Here is a 15,644-nt window from a genome sequence, read left to right on the forward strand (position 1 = left end):
CCATGGAGGGGCCCATTCTAGGAGCAAGAGTATAAAGAGTTTATAAAATATAGCTAGGTTCCCCAAAGAATTAGCTACGTTCATGGAGAGCAAGTCCATCAACAGCTATTAGCCCAGATGATCAGGGACTCAAGCCCATGCTCCACGTGTCCCTAAACCTCGGACTGCCAGGAGCTGGGACTGGACAACGGGACACCCCGCTGTGTTCTCTCCCTCTACAACAGCCGGCCCCGCTTGATCCGACCAGCCCAGCCCTGCTCATGGCCGGCTGGCTCAGCGCAGGGACGCGGCGGCTCTCTGCCCCGGGGGACCTACCCGGGATCCACCTGCCCCAAGCCGCCCCACGCCTGGCGGGACCAGCTGAGCGCGGGCCAGGCGGGTGCAGACGGTACCCAGTGGCGCTACCCCCCCAGTGTCTCGGCCCAGCCCGCCTGGCCAAGGGGCCCCACAGGGAGGGGCCCAGGCCTGTTCCCGGCCCCCACATCGCCTCCCTGACCCCCCGCCACCCGCAGCGCGGAGGAGCCTTGCCGCCGGCCGAGGAGGGAGCAGAGACCCTCCGGGCCCACCCGCCCCGAGCGGAACTAATTCCCCCGGGAGGGCCGCGCCGGGCCCCCGCTCTGCCTAACGCGGGAGCCGGGCCCGCCGCCGGGGTCAGCTGGGGGCGGATGGCACCGGATTGGCCCCCCAGACACGCACCTCATCTTGAGACCGGCCCTCGCCGACTCCAGCAACCGCGGGTGCGCCGGGCAGAAAGGGGGGAGGTGCTCAGATCGCGGTATAAATAGCGCATGGTCTCGCGAGACGTGGGAGCGGTCTGGGCGCCATCTTGAGAGAGGCCGGCTGTAGGGGTGGGGACAGCCCAGCATCAGGGCGGAGCTAGGTGTTGTGGGAGCAGGATCCACTTGTGAGCAGAGAGGGCTGTGCATCTCCAGAGCGCCCTTTGTTTCCTTTAAATGCAAACCATAGCTTGACCATTTATTGCACACTTCTCTGCATCTTTCCTAGGTGCCAGTGCCTGATTACTGAGCAGATGGGAATGAGCTCCAGTTTACAGCCAGGGGATTGGCTTGGTGGTGGAGAGATTCAACCCGTAGTCTGTTCTGAGCTTGTAGAGTCTCAGTTGAACTCTGGAGCGGGCTGGGTGCAGATGCTTTTGCACCATCGTCTAGTGGGTTAGGCGCTCTGGGAAGTCTCCCATGCTAGCTGCTTAACACCAGTTTGTGCCTGGGGCAAGATTCTTTCCTTGTTACATTGGTAACATAAGTGTGAATATGAAAAGAACTCAGTCCTACCATGTCCCAGTGGGGGACGGGCTGTAATCAGTATCTCAATGGCATCTCATGGCTTTTTTAAGCTCTTATTTTGGTTTCAGCTGGAGTTGAGGGTGTTGGGCGCTTTGAAGAATCAGGATAGGGGCATGTGGCCAGATGTGAGTCTTTTGTGGAGCCCTGGGGGTTCTGTACAATTTGCCACAGATTTGCCTTTTAAACAAATAGTTTGCAAGATTACAATTGGCAGTGGCTTCACCCACAACTAAAGATTCCCATCAAACAAAATCTAACATAAAGTTGCAATTTAGGGCATGTCTACACTGCAATAAAAGACATGTAGCTGGCCCAGGCTTGTGGACTTAGGCTCTAAGATCCCATGAGGAGGGTGGGTCCTAGATCCTGGGCTCCAGCCCAAGCTCTAACATCCACACTGCAATTTTATAGCCCCACAGCGAGAGCCCTGCAAACCCATATCAACTCACCCTGCTGCCAGTCTCTTAGTTCAGTGTGGATATACCCCTAGAGTCTGTGGCATCAGACCTTGTGGTGAGAAGTACATTTATGGCTACTGAGGTATTCTCCTTCATACCAGTCAGTGGGAGAAGCAATAAAATTTATGTTCTCTGTCCCCACTCTAATCCCACTGTTTGCTGTATTTTGTCAAATAGTGAGTGCCACTGGATTCAGTGTTTGCCAACTTGATGGCACATCACACTGCAACAGCTGACAGCTCGGGACCCCTCAGGAGTTGTATTGTGAGCTCCCGGGAAGAAAACACCACCCATAGCCAAGAGTGATCAGCTCCTATTGTCTAGTCTAAAGAAAACCCTTGAGTCATCAGCTTACCTATAAACAAATCTAGTGTTCTCCCTTGAACCATTGTATTTTCTCTACAAAAATCACTACTCACCCTCTAGTCAGGGTTCTGATGCTTAGATCCAAACTATGCATCAGTTCCACTGGAACTCCATCTCCTCACTGATCGTGCTGGGGACTCTGCCTGCCTCTTGCCCTCAGGACCCTCAGCTACCACCATCATCTGGGAACCCCGACCAGTTCAAGCTTCAGGGAGCAGTGAGACCCCCCTTCTTTCTCTCTCTCTCTCTCTCTGTTTTCCTGTCTACCTTAGGTATTAGCCTTTAATCCTGTATGTTATGTTGGTTTAGCTCTCCTTGTGTAGTTATCAGTATTATTCAATAAATAACTTCTATGGTTAAGTTAAGCTTCTCTCTCTCTTGCTGAACTTTACTCGTTTGTGTTTTTAGCTTCCCCCATTCACTCTACAGCAACGCTTCTTTTACCTACTCTAAAGATCCCTGCAGCGCCCAAAATACTGTAGGGTTTGCTCATCGAGTAGGTTACTGCCAGTACAATTGTGTTGGGGGAGTGGAGATAGGGACGTGCTGAATTTGGGTAAGTGCTGCTTGACCCAGTCCATGGAGCCCAGGGGTATATAAGGAGAGAGAGCTTGAAAGTGCTGCTTCCTCCAGCCCAGTGAGTCCAGAGACATATAAGGGGTCAGCTTGACAGTGCTGATTGACCCAGTCCGCTCAGACTTGCTCTGTTAATGTAAGTGTGGGTGTGTGGGTGTTCATCCAGTTCTGGGGTGGGAGTAACCCAGCCTTAGGGACCCTAGGTCCTGCCAGATAGCTCCATTGGGAGGGGACTTGCAGAAGGGAGAAGTAGAGCTCCATATGTAAACACAAGTGACACAAGCAGTACATTGACGGGATTACAGAACCCCCTTCCCCAGAGGAGTAACCCGAATAAATGAGCATACCCCAAAGTAATGGGCACATCTGGTAACAATTGGCACCAATGGCCAAGGGACTGGGTGGATTTTCCATCTCTTGATGTTGTTCAATCAGGCCTGGGTGCCTTCTGGAAGAAATGCTTTAGCCAAACACAAGTTATTGGACTCAGTACAAGAGTAACTGCAATTCTCTGGGCAGTGATTCCCAACTAGGGATCTGCAGTCCCCTGGGTAGCCGTGAGCAGGTTTCAAGGGGATCTGCCCCAGGCGGCGGGACTCGGGGGAGGGAGCGCTACCTCCGCCCTTTTACTCACCTCAGCAGGCCACCCAGCCTGTGGGTCAGCACCAGCAACGCGTTTCACACCAAGTAAGTAAAACAAAAATAATATTCCCTTTTTTTATTTTTGTACCTCGGTGGCACAGGTGGGCCGAGGAGTTTTTATAGCATGTTGTGGGGGCCTCAGAAAGAAAAAAGTTGTGAACTCATGATATAGAGGAGGTCAGACTAGGTCAGGGGTTCTCAAACTGGGGGTCGGGACCCCTCAGGAGGTCGCGAGGTTATTATATGGGGGGTCGCGAGCTGTCAGCCTCCATCCCAAACCCTGCTTCGCCTCCAGCATTTAGAATGATGTTAAATATATATAAAAAGTGTTTTTAATTTATAAGGGGGGTCACACTCAGAGACTTGCTATCTGAAAGGGGTCACCGGTACAAAAGTTTGAGAACCACTGGACTGGGTAATCTAATGGTCCCCTTTGACTTTAAAGGCTATGGAAGTATGAAACTCTGAACCTTTCTGTTCTAATAGGACTCAAGAGACAGCACGAGTGCCCCCCACTTTGCCCCTGCCTTGGAGGGGCTGATCTCGCTGCAGCTGGGAGCTACAAAATTAACTTTCAACTTTCACTTGGCTTTAAGTTCCTTCCCCTGCTTGGCTGGGCACAGGAGGGAGAACTGATTCTTGTCCCTTCACTTTCAGTCTTGTTCAGAATCGAAAGTTGGCCTTTGTCTTTGGCCCACCTCCAGCTGGGAGGCTCCTGCTGGCACCTAGGGGGTGGCTGGTTCAGGAGAAAAGAGAAGCTCTGTAAGGTGTATAACGCAGGGTGGTGTAGGCCTGGCTTCTTATCAGCTGTAGAATTGTACTGCCCTCTGGTGTTAGCATGTCCCGTTTAGGCACCGAAAGTAAGAGCCAGATTTTCATGTGCTCAGTGCTTGGCTCTTCTGAAAATCTGACCCCAGTCGTGTCTGCTGAGCCCTAGAAAATCTGGTCCTAGGAATCTCTGTCTAACTTTAAAAAAGACACTTCCTGGCCTCACTTGAATGTTAACGAGAAAGACTGGGGGCCATTCTCCTTCACCTTACACCTTGTGTAAATCATTCAGACTCACGCACAGGGGGCAAACGACGCAAGCAAAGCAGCCTGCCAGCAGTTTATACTGACTTTCTGCTCACTTAGCCCTGGTGTAAGTGACCACGCATGGTGCAGGGAAATGGAGAATCAGACCCATTCTCTTCTTGAATTTTTACACAAATAATAGTATTTTGCCCACCTAGAACACCTTCTTTCTCAGGTCCTCACAGCACTTTTGAGACTATTGAAGGAATCGTCTCGACTCCTCTGGGCACAGGTCTGTACTATTATCCCCACTTTACAGATGGGGAAACTGAGGCACAAGGCGGGGAAGTGACTTGCCCACAGTCAGACGGACAAGTTGACACTTGAGTTTTAACCTTTAATAAATTGATTGCTAATTATCTCACAGTAATTAATATATGTCTGCACAGGCTAGTTTGAATGCTCCCCAAATACATGTTCCAGAATTGCAAATGTTTGTTTACTGCAGAGTTTGTTATCAGCCTGTAACAAAAGTTTAGGGCAGTGATACTCAGACCTCAGTAGTTCAGGAGCCAAATTAGCAATCAACATTACCCAAAAGAGCCACAGTTGTGTGAATGATGGGGCAATATATATATTATTCTCACAGCAAATAACTTAGTGCAAGTCAATAACTCAATAGGTTAATAACATAGTAAAAGCAGCCTGACTCGTTAATAACTTAGATTGACTAATAATTCGATCACACAGTGTTTTAACATCATGTGCTGCAAAGAGCCGCGGGAGACCCATTAAAGAATCACCTGTGGCTTACAAGCCTTAGTCTGAGTCTCACTGGTTTAGGGAGGGTCCAGAGTGGCCTTCGCAAAGGTCTTAGCTGCCTTGATTGACTCAAAGGAACAAACTCGAGGCCAGCGCACAGATGAAGGTTATGACAGAGAGCCCCGGAGGCCCAGCGGCCAGCTCTTTGCTTTAGTAGCCAAACCACCCCTTCTCATTTACCTAGAAAACGAGGTAGGAGAAATAAACCTGGGTCCAAATTTTCAAAAGTGGCCACCTTGGGACACTTAGGACCTGATTTTCAGCGGCTCTGAGCTCCCACAAGGGGATCATGTCATTAAACATCGTATAACAGGGTCCATTTTCAAAGGAGCTCAGCTTCCATTTAGACACCCAAAAGCAGAGGCCATGGTTCTCAATGGGAGCTGCCAGGCACTGAGCACGTCTGCAAACCTGGCTCCCTCCTTACATGTCTACATGGGAGCTGAGCTCTCAGGAAACTTTGGCACCCATCGTGAGTGCTGGGGGCTTGAAAAGCTGGCAAATAATGCAGCCAGGCCAGGGACAGCGTTAAGGGTGCCTAGGAAACGTTCACTTTGGCATACCCAGGCGTTGGGTGCCTGGCTTTGCAGCATTTGTGTTCTCTTCGTGAACACAGAGATTGTAATGCAATGTTTACGGTGTTGGGTTTTGTTGTTATTCTGAGAGAGAGAGGAAAAGAAAATTGATACAGAAGAGAACTACTTGCTGGACAATGGTAAAGTGTAGTGTCCTGGACAAAGGTCCTGATCCAAAGTCATCAGAGAAGAAAGATGGTCCAGTCTAGGAACTGGCCTCTCTGCTCAAGTACCTGTTAGCTGGCATGGCTGGCAATTGTTGCATCCCCGCTGGAGGCAGCCAGAGCCACGGAGGAACTGCCAGGCTAAAGTCAGCACCCCAGCAAGTTCCCTGGGGCTGGCAAGCTTTTGCTGCAGGGTCCCATGCACAGCCTCTAACTTCACCCCTCCCGTAGAGCAGAAAGCCTTCTTCCCTTCCCTCAACAGCAGATTCAGCACAAGTGGAGTAAACCCCCTGGCTGATCCGCTCCTTGGAGAAGCAGCCATAAAGCCCACCCCCACCTAAAAACTAAACCCTCGCAGCTCTATCGTCGGTACTCGCACGCCCGCTCTGCAGGGCAGGGGAGGGGAGATCAACATGTCACTTATATCACACATTCACATTCAGAACATTTTTCCCCCTTTAGGGAAAAAAAGGGGGGGGGGAGTGCACGGAGCATGGGGTGTTGGGGGAGGTTTGGCTCTGCTTGTTTTTTAACCTTGGCAATAGCAGCAATGGAAAGTTCCTTCTTGCTTTTGGTGGATAACTCTTTGGAGATCTCAACTGTGTAGTGTGAAGTATCTCTTCCTTCCCCACTCCTCAATGGAAAGGTGTGGGATCTTTAACAAAGATGTCCCAGGTGTTTCTCCCACATTTGAGTTCCATAGATTCTACAAGGCCAACAGCCCTCCAATCTCCAAGAGAGTTTCTGGGTTTAAAAAACCCCTGAATATCTAATGTAAAACAAAAACAAGTAAGGGGAAAACCTTCACTGAGACACAGACACATCCATCCCAGGTGTTCCAGGGACTCAGATGAAAAACCAGGACATATGATCTATGTCTACACTGTAATATAAACCCAGGGTTAGTAGAACTTGAGTTAGCAGACGCTGGGTTTGTTCACCTAGGGCTGGAGCATCGACATTCATTGCTAACCCCAGTTTAGGAAGTGCTGAACTCTAGGTCCCAACCTGGGGCTCCAGCATCTATACTGCATTATGCGGGCCTGACTCCAACCACCCATATCCCAGACTTCCTAGCGCCATCCCAAAATGTGGCCACTCCAGTGTCAGATCAATAATTTTGCCGCCCCTAGGCCGGGAAATAATTGCCGCCCTGGCCCTGCCCCGACTCTGCCCTTTTCCCGCCCCCATTCCAAACCCCTCCCCAAAGTCCCCGCCCCAACTCTGCCCCCTCCCTTCCCCTATTGGATCACTTCCCCAAATCCCCGGCCCCGCCTCTTCCCCCAGCACGCAGCGTTCCCCCTCCTCCCCCCTCCCTCCCTGCAAGTGCTGGGAGGGGAGAGAAACAGGACGCGGCGGTGCGCTTGCAGAGGAGGCGAAGGTGGGCTGCAGCAGGGGGGCGGGGCGCGGAAGCAGGGCCGGCTTTAGGCCGATTCAGCCGGCCCGTTCCCGCAGGCCCCAGCGGCTCTGGCCCGGCCCGGTCCCTGCGGCTTGGGTCGGCTCTGGCCCGGCCCGGTCCCCGCGGCGCGGCTCGGGTCCTGTCCCCCCCCCCCGCGGCACGGGTCTCCCCGGCGGCGCGGCTCGGATCCCCCCCGGGTCTCCCCCCATCCCGCAGCGCGGCTCGGGTTCCCCCCCCTGTACCCCCGCGGCGCGGCTTGGGTCCCCCCCCCGTCTCCCCCGCGGCGCGGCTCAGGTCCCCCCCGTCCGCCCCGCGGCGCGGCTCGGGTCCCCCTCCTCCTGTCCCCCCCGCGGCGCGGCTTGGGTCCCCCCCCTCCTGTCCCCCCCGCGGCACGGCTCGGGTCCCCCCCCTCGTCCCCCCCGCGGCGCGGCTCGGGTCCCCCCCCCCCGTCCCCCCCACGGCGCGGCTCGGGTCCCTCCCCCCGTCCCCCCCGCGGCGCGGCTCGGGTCCCTCCCCCCGTCCCCTCCGCGGCGCGGGTCCCGTCCCAGGTCTCCCCCTGTCCCGTCCCACAGCGCGGCTCCCCCCTCGTCCCCCCGGTGGCGCGGCTCGATTCCTGGGGGCGGGGCTTGCAGCAAGCCCCACCCCCAGGAATCGGGCCCCGCTCTTGCTAAAGCCGGCCCTGCGCGGAAGGGAGCTTCCGCCCCTGCAAATTTGCCGCCCTAGGCCTAGGCCTTGTTGGCGTAGGCAATAATACGGCGCTGGGCCACTCTAGCCCTTTGTTCATGATGCATTGTGGGAAAATTTGACTGTTCACCAAACTTGACTGTTCAGAGGACACAGAAAGTAATCCCCTGGGATTGTGGGATACTTTTGGTGGACTCCCAGTCCAGTGGGACTGCATCCACACTGAAAAGCAATAGGGCTTGAACCCCTGTGTTCTGACTTGAGGCAGGCTCAGACCCTGCACATCTGGAGGGCCCTGGGACCCTGGGTTTGAGCCCTGGGTCAGTGCGATTTCTGTGTAGATGAAAGGGGGGTTAGGCTTGAGCCTGAGTTCAAAACCTGGGTTGACATTGCAATGTAGACATGCTCATGGTCGCTTTAGGTATGTTAGGAGTATGGAGGGTGTCTTCAGATCTGGGGTTTAAGCTCAGGCCCATCTGAATGCCTGCAAAGTTGCATTTAAGATCATTTTAGTTAACATGTTCCAGCATATTCTTATTTTCTAGTGAACACCAGCCTGAAGGAAAAGAGGCTTCTTTGCACTGGTTCTCTTCTCACGTGCTCCTGTGTAAATCAGGATGCAATTCCATTGATGGCAAAGCAATTGCATTGATGTGAAACCAGTATAAGAGAAGGAACATGCAATTGAGTTGGGAATAAATATGCTGCCTGGAGCAGGTTTCTACTTAAAGAGAACCTGTGGAACTTTTCCCCCTAAAATAGTACAAGTGACAACGGATGGCATTAGGTAAACTGGGGGGATTCCCAAAATGGTGTCATGGTGAGCAATTGCTGTACTACAAGTGAAAAAGATGGGGTGAAAGCTGAATATGTTTGACAAGGGCCAGCCCACGAATGAACGTTAGGGACTTCCCAAACAAGCAATGATTCAGAATTCTCTGCTCATTATGCACAAAAGCATTTTGGACTAAACACAGTTTTCTGTTCAGTATGACTACTGGTAACACCTGTCTGTGTTCCTACGTATCGGTTTTATACTGCCACCCTTCACCGTAAAATCTGAGCGCCTTCCACATAAAATCAAGAGCATTAGCACAGTCCCTAGTGAATTATATGGACAATCTGGCACTTCACCCTTTTCAGCATCAAAACTCTGCTTGGGGGAGAGTGGTTGTTTTTGGAGGGTTTTCTTTTAGATTTTATTAGTTGACTTTGTTTGTTAGTTATTGGTTTGGGATGTCTGCTTTGAGTGTCATTCCTATGGAAGAAATTCTGTGTGCTCCGACGCTTGTTGTTTTCTAAAATTGAAATTAGGTTTTATTTGATGCTGGATCTACGTGCCACAGGTGCCGATGGCTTAGCTTGCTTAGTTTCCTGTTTGTCCTGTGTTGGTCATTTTGTTGTAGTAAACCTTCATGAATTGTTATTAAATGTATAGGAAATAATCACAACAAATGCTCTTGAAATAGACTCATTTTTACACTTCTATTCTTCAAATAATCCAAGAGCTTCCAGGGACCTAAACAGCCTCTGGACTCCTGCTGAAAGTCCTGCTGGACTCCTGCCCCTCCCCATTGCAATCTGAAAGGGCACCGCTGCTTTCTGTGAGTTGCTTTTTTACCATCCTATAGAATTCTATAGCAGGGTTATAATTATTTATTGTATTTGATAGGATGGTTCAAAAACACGATGGAAAAGTTACCAATTTCTATTACATTCTATAACATTTTCACAAGGAGAGAGAAATGTCTGTTTATCTAATTACCACGCATACCCATCTATCGGACCTATTTTTCGATTTGCCTATCTATGTACTGTGCTCATCACTGGGATAACTGAGTGCCTTACAAGTTTTAAAATTTGTATTACCATTTTCCTTGTGTAATCCCATTTGCATGAGCAAAATAAGATTTTTTTTTTTTTTAAGGTTGGGCAAATCAAAGTGGATTTCCACCATGATTCCAAGAGGCACATGTTCAACCTAGGAGTTGTGTTTTTGATGCAATCCAGGATTTGGCCCCAAACCACTCAGGTACTAGAACTGTTTGAAAAATCGAAGACTTTTTTATGCTAATAGAGAAAGTGCTTCCCCCCCCCCTCAGCTGAAAGTATCAGAAATGTTTCCTGTCCAATTTAACTTAAAATAAATAAAAACAAACTCTGTCATTGGGCTGAGGCCAGAGGTGGGAAGTTTCAGGGCTCCCCAATGCAAAGTTACAAGCAACTGAAAAGTTGTGAAAGTTACTAGTGACCCCCCCTTAACAGAGCAGCCTTTATGTCAACCAGTGGCCATTAGGGGGAAGCAGACACTTCAAGTACACAGTAGCCTGAACTTTTCAACTGTCTTCCCTTCAAGGCCTTAAGGTAGTTGGAGCTGGTCCCAAGCCGGTTTTCACTGACCAGATAGCAAAAGCAGGGCCGGCTCCAGGCACCAGGCACCCAAGCACATGCTTGGGGCAGCGCCTGGTAAGGGGCGGCGGGGGGAGCGCGGCGCAGCATTCCGCGGGGGGAGGGGGCGAGGCGCTGGGGGGGGGCTCCGGTTGCGCGGGGTGTGGCGCTGGAAGGGGGTTCCGGCAGCGCTCGGCGGGGGGTGGGCTCCGGTGGCGTGGCGCTCGGCGGGGGGGGCAGTGTGGGGCTCGGTGCTCGGGGGGAGGGTTCCGGCGCGTGGCGCTCGTGGGGGGTGCGGCGCGGGCGCGGTGCTGGAGGGGGGTTCCGGCGGCGCTTGGCAGGGGGCAGGGGCAGGCTCCAGCGGCGCTCGGCGGGGGGGGGGGGGGGGCGTCGCGGGGCTCGACACTCAGGGGGTGGTTCCGGCGGCGCTCGGTGCAGGGGGTGGGGTGGGCTCTGGCGCGCGGCGCTCGGCGGGGGGGGCGGCGCGGGGGGTGGCGCTCTGGGGGGGGTTCTGGCGGTGCTCGGTTGGGGGGGGGGCGGCACTTTTTTTTGCTGCTTGGGGCAGCAAAAAAGTTAGAGCTGGCCCTGAGCAAAAGCACGGGTCTGACAACCACCAATCAGGTGTTAACACTGCAAGGACCTTTGTCTGAATGTGTATAAAGGATCTGTAAAATGTGTGTAAGACAGAGTTTTTGTACTAAGGTGCAAAGCTCTCCTTTCTTCTGCAGAATAAAGCAACTCTTCCTTATCCCTGTCTGGCTGTTATTGGCTCTCAGCTAGGTGGACCTGATATTTCGGTAACAGTTTCTGGCGACTCCGCCGGGACTCTCCTAGCTCGGACATTGGACTCCGGACGGCTGCGGCGAATTGGGAACGGCGCCAATGGGGTGTTTCGCCCCTTTTCTCTGCTTCACCGCAGCCCCTGGGGTTTGTGCTCCGATAAGGTGAGTCCTAATAGGATAAGGAGACACTATCTGGTTCTGGTCTGGTTAACCGGTTAATGAATTTCTGTCTTATACATTTGGGCGTTAGGTGTGTGGACGGAACTGAGCCTCTCATTCGTAATTCCTCAGAGTGGAAGCCATCGCGTGCGATGAAGCTCTGAGGTCGAATTGGGATCCTTCTGTCCCATCCCCTGTAGCGGTCAGTATTAGTAGAAATTCCTGTAATAGGATCCTATTAGGCCATAATTCCCTCTGTTCTCTGTGTAATTCTCTGTTAGAGTGTCAGCAGGCAGATGGGTGGGTCTCTGGTAAAACCCTCTGAGGATAGCCCTTTAGATTATATGTTAAGTAAATGGTCTTTACCCGGTGTTTAAAAAGAAATAGTTACACCTTGTGTAGAAATTGATGTGGCTAGTGTTGTGGAAATTGAATTGTGGAGAGGATGTGCATTTTCCCCAGAACATGTGCAGTGTATATTGTAGCAGAGGTAAAAGAAATGCAAACCTACCAATATAGGTTGTGTTGTCTTTTTCAGATCACTGGGTGTTTGAAAGCAGGAGTTAGAAGTAAAAGGCAATCAAAAGTCTGGGAAAGTTAATTGTGTCCCCTTTTTTTTAAGTAAGAATCTTTAAGCTGTGGATAGCTTTGGATCTGGAAGCAAGCCAGAAAGCATCCGTATTAATGCAATTTTCTAACTAATAAAGTAGAAGCCACTGAAACCTGGGCTGCCTATGAAATAAATACAAGGAAATATGGGGTAATTCTGTTTTGCCTAAAATCTACAAGAGTATGTGTATATAAAGGAAATATTTTAAGCAATGACTGACTGCCCAGAAGGGGCAGACCTCTGTTCTTTTGTCTTTCAGATCATCAGAGAAAACGGATGCCAGCTGAATAGCATTCAACGTACCATGCATTTACTGGCACAATAGGAATTATTTTTGTGTTCTATGGCCAAAATTGTTGTTAAAATTTGCATACCAACAGTCTTTGGAAGCAAGGACATGGAAGGTTAACCCATTCCCCATATTGCCCATGGGATCCTTCTGGCTACCTCAGATTTCTAGCCAGAGGGCTGGGGAGGGAGGAAAGCTATTGGACACAAGAGGTTGTACCGAGTGGACTCCTCAAAGGTGGGTGTGCTTGTCCTGGTTTGTTGCTCCAAAGCTCTGTAATAAAGTTATTTTACTGGAAGGGTGTATATGGCATACATTGAATAATAAGACTAATGTACTGTATAATGGCAATCTGTATGTGTTCATTGTTGGGAAAAGGTGTGTGAGTGAAGAGTGGAAGTTTCCTTTGTAGGTTAAAAGAAGCCAAGAAGGGAAGAAGGAAAAAGAACAGAACGAGTTAACTGGAAAAAAAAATAGCTAGCAAACTCAGTCCAAAGATAAGATGCTGGCCCAATCCAAGGACACTGCCCACAGCTAAGACTTGGCTGATAGCCAAGAAAAGGGGGGCCTGAATGTGCCCAAGCAACTAGGAGATCTGCAAAACACTGCCAAGCATTAATGAAATGTGTTAGGTTTCTTTTCTCACAGATAAAAGAAGTGCTACCCAAAGACCCTAGCAGCCCTGCCATTCATTGAAACAAGGAGACTGAGTCTACGTAAAGTCTATCAATGAAAGACTGCTTTGGCTCCCCACTGGAAAGGCCCTTTCCAAGTCCTGTTAACCACCAACACCGCTATGAAGTGCCAAGGACTACCTGCCTGGACCCATGCTTCTCACTGTAAAAAGACCCCTCAACCTCGGGAGGACTCTCCGACTGATAAGCCTATTTCTCCTTCTAGCTCTGCTGTGCCTTCTGGACAGCAGGAAAAAGGAAAAAAGACAAGGTGAAGTGCTAGTAACCTCTCCCTTGTCCACTGACAGACCTACTGTGCCTTTGGATTTTTCTAGAAGAAGCAAAACCATTACAGGGTGATGTGCTAGTAACCTCTCCCCTGTATGATGCTAAACCACACTGTTTCAGGAAAAGAGAAGAAGGAACACTTGCTTCATTGGAACCACCAAAGTCCAGGGATTCCTGACTACAAGAGACATTAAGAACTGACCCTGGTGAAGAAACAAAGAATTATACACTGGCAGGAAGAAACTTGTGGGACCCATGCTTGAGAATGTGGTATAGTACTACACCAAAAAGAAATGTATTAGGATATCAATGAACTGTGATTAACACTACACTAGGGACTGTTAAATTTTCATTACCCTTATTCAGTTTCCAGATCACCTCTACATACCCAATTGCTCACAGGGGGCTGCCATTAGATTAGCACAACAGAGGGCTTGGGTTATTTCCTCTAGAAAGAAAAGTGACTTGACCGGATCCCTATGGGATGGGGCCAATAGTGCAGCAGCAGTTTGGAATATTTTTAAGAACCAAAACATGATGAGAAATTGGGGCACAGCTAACCCAGGTACAGGCTGGAATTGGTGAGTTACATGTTATCTCCGCCCTTAGTTCTATGACCCAGAAGTTGCTGACAGAAATGGTATTGAATATCACTGAGGCTGGGAAGGCATTGCAGTGGGATCTAGCATGTTCAGAAATTCAGGATTTCCTGAGTGACCAGCTAATGGCCATTCGGAATGATCTAGAGCATCAGGCTTGGCCCACTGCCCTTACAGACACATCAGGAGTACCATCTGATCTGTGGCCATGGAGACATACTTGGAAACTTTCTGGGTGGAAGTACAAACATTCTCAATGCTCCTTCCAAGCATATGAACCAATTAGGGGGGGACTTGTGCTCGCATCGGGGAAAAATGTTGTTTCTATGTTAATTATTCTGGCTTAATTGAGCAGGATTTACAAGCCATTAAGAATGTTGCTGTTGTTTTCCGTGCTTTATCACTTGATCACACCTTTAGTTTTGAGGACCTCCTTCCAGACCTTAGGTCATGGTTTACGGGGCTCTTTCAAACAATTGTTAAATGGATTCTTTTCTTTCTATGTGTTATTTGGACAATGATACAATGTGCCAAATGCCTGTGTAATGCTATGATCAAAAGCTCTGCTGTCCATAAGAAAACCCAGTATCTGTCCCTCCAGCTTGATCGCAAATTGCATAACGGGCCTGACAATTTTTGAATTTGTCAGGCCCGAAGGGGGGACTGTGAAAGTTACTAGTGACCCCCCCTTAACAGAGCAGCCTTTATGTCAACCAGGGCCATTAGGGGGAAGCAGACACTTCAAGTACACAGTAGCCTGAACTTTTCAACTGTCTTCCCTTCAAGGCCTAAAGGTAGTTGGAGCTGGTCCCAAGCCGGTTTTCACTGACCAGATAGCAAAAGCCTGGGTCTGACAACCACCAATCAAGTGTTAACACTGCAAGGACCTTTGTCTGAATGTGTATAAAGGATCTGTAAAATGTGTGTAAGACAGAGTTTTTGTACTAAGGTGCAAAGCTCTCCGTTCTTCTGCAGAATAAAGCAACTCTTCCTTATCCCTGTCTGGCTGTTATTGGCTCTCAGCTAGGTGGACCCGATATTTCGGTAACAACCCTGCATCTAGGAAGTAAACGGACAGCGCATTTACATTCATGAAAACAGGATCTCAGCCAAGCTGGGCTGAAAAACTGCAGAAGATGTTGGATGAGAAATTTCTTTAGACAGGAGGTTAACTTGTTAGTTAAGTTGAGTCTCTAGAAAGCATGTTATGATTTTGTCTGATATGTAATCATTTGTTTCCAAGATCCTCACTCACTGTCACTTGAATGTTGAATCTTTGATCAGAAACTTATTCTTGTTCTCACTGGAAATAGATCTAAACGCTGTGGGATTAAGCAAAGTGCTGGACCAGAGCTGAATCTAATCAGCAAGGAGCCTGGAAGCTCTGCAAACCCCAGCTTCTGAGCTGGCGGCCCTGAGAGCCAGCTGGCCAAGGAATCTGGAAGCCCTGGAGCCACAGACCCTGCAAGCCATGGTGGGACAGCAGACCTGGTATTTCCCTGAGTAGCCAGTGGCAGGGGCTGGACATCACAGGGGGATGCTTCAAAGGGGCTTGGGGACTGAGCTGCATCTCTTGTTAACTTGCAAGGCAAAGCCAGGCCTGGTACAGCCCAGAGGAGAGTGCTGGAGTGTCTGACAGGCTGGTGGTGTCAGGGAGCTGTCACCCAGCTAAGCACAAGAGTCCCTCACGCTACAGGCTGAGGATACCAACATGACTGACAGTCCTGGGTACCCTGAGAACCATCACATATGTGCTGAATCAAGCTGACAGCTTTTACTCTGCAATACTACCAGCCAGGCGGGGTCCCCAAACCCTTCACGCCTCATTTACACAGGGAAATTGACTGGCAT

The 15,644-nt window shown here is 50.3% G+C and overlaps 1 long non-coding RNA gene across 1 annotated transcript; it reads left to right on the forward strand.

The window, feature by feature from the left end:
* The first annotated feature begins 9,943 nt into the window (after nt 1-9,943).
* Nucleotides 9,944-14,788, forward strand: LOC135978628 (uncharacterized). The gene is made up of 2 exons (XR_010596007.1): nt 9,944-10,470; nt 11,121-14,788. It is a non-coding gene; the product is annotated as an uncharacterized LOC135978628 (long non-coding RNA).
* Nucleotides 14,789-15,644: the final 856 nt, after the last annotated feature.

Source organism: Chrysemys picta, unplaced genomic scaffold (assembly GCF_011386835.1).
Source record: "Chrysemys picta bellii isolate R12L10 unplaced genomic scaffold, ASM1138683v2 scaf349, whole genome shotgun sequence".
Taxonomy (NCBI): domain Eukaryota; kingdom Metazoa; phylum Chordata; order Testudines; family Emydidae; genus Chrysemys; species Chrysemys picta.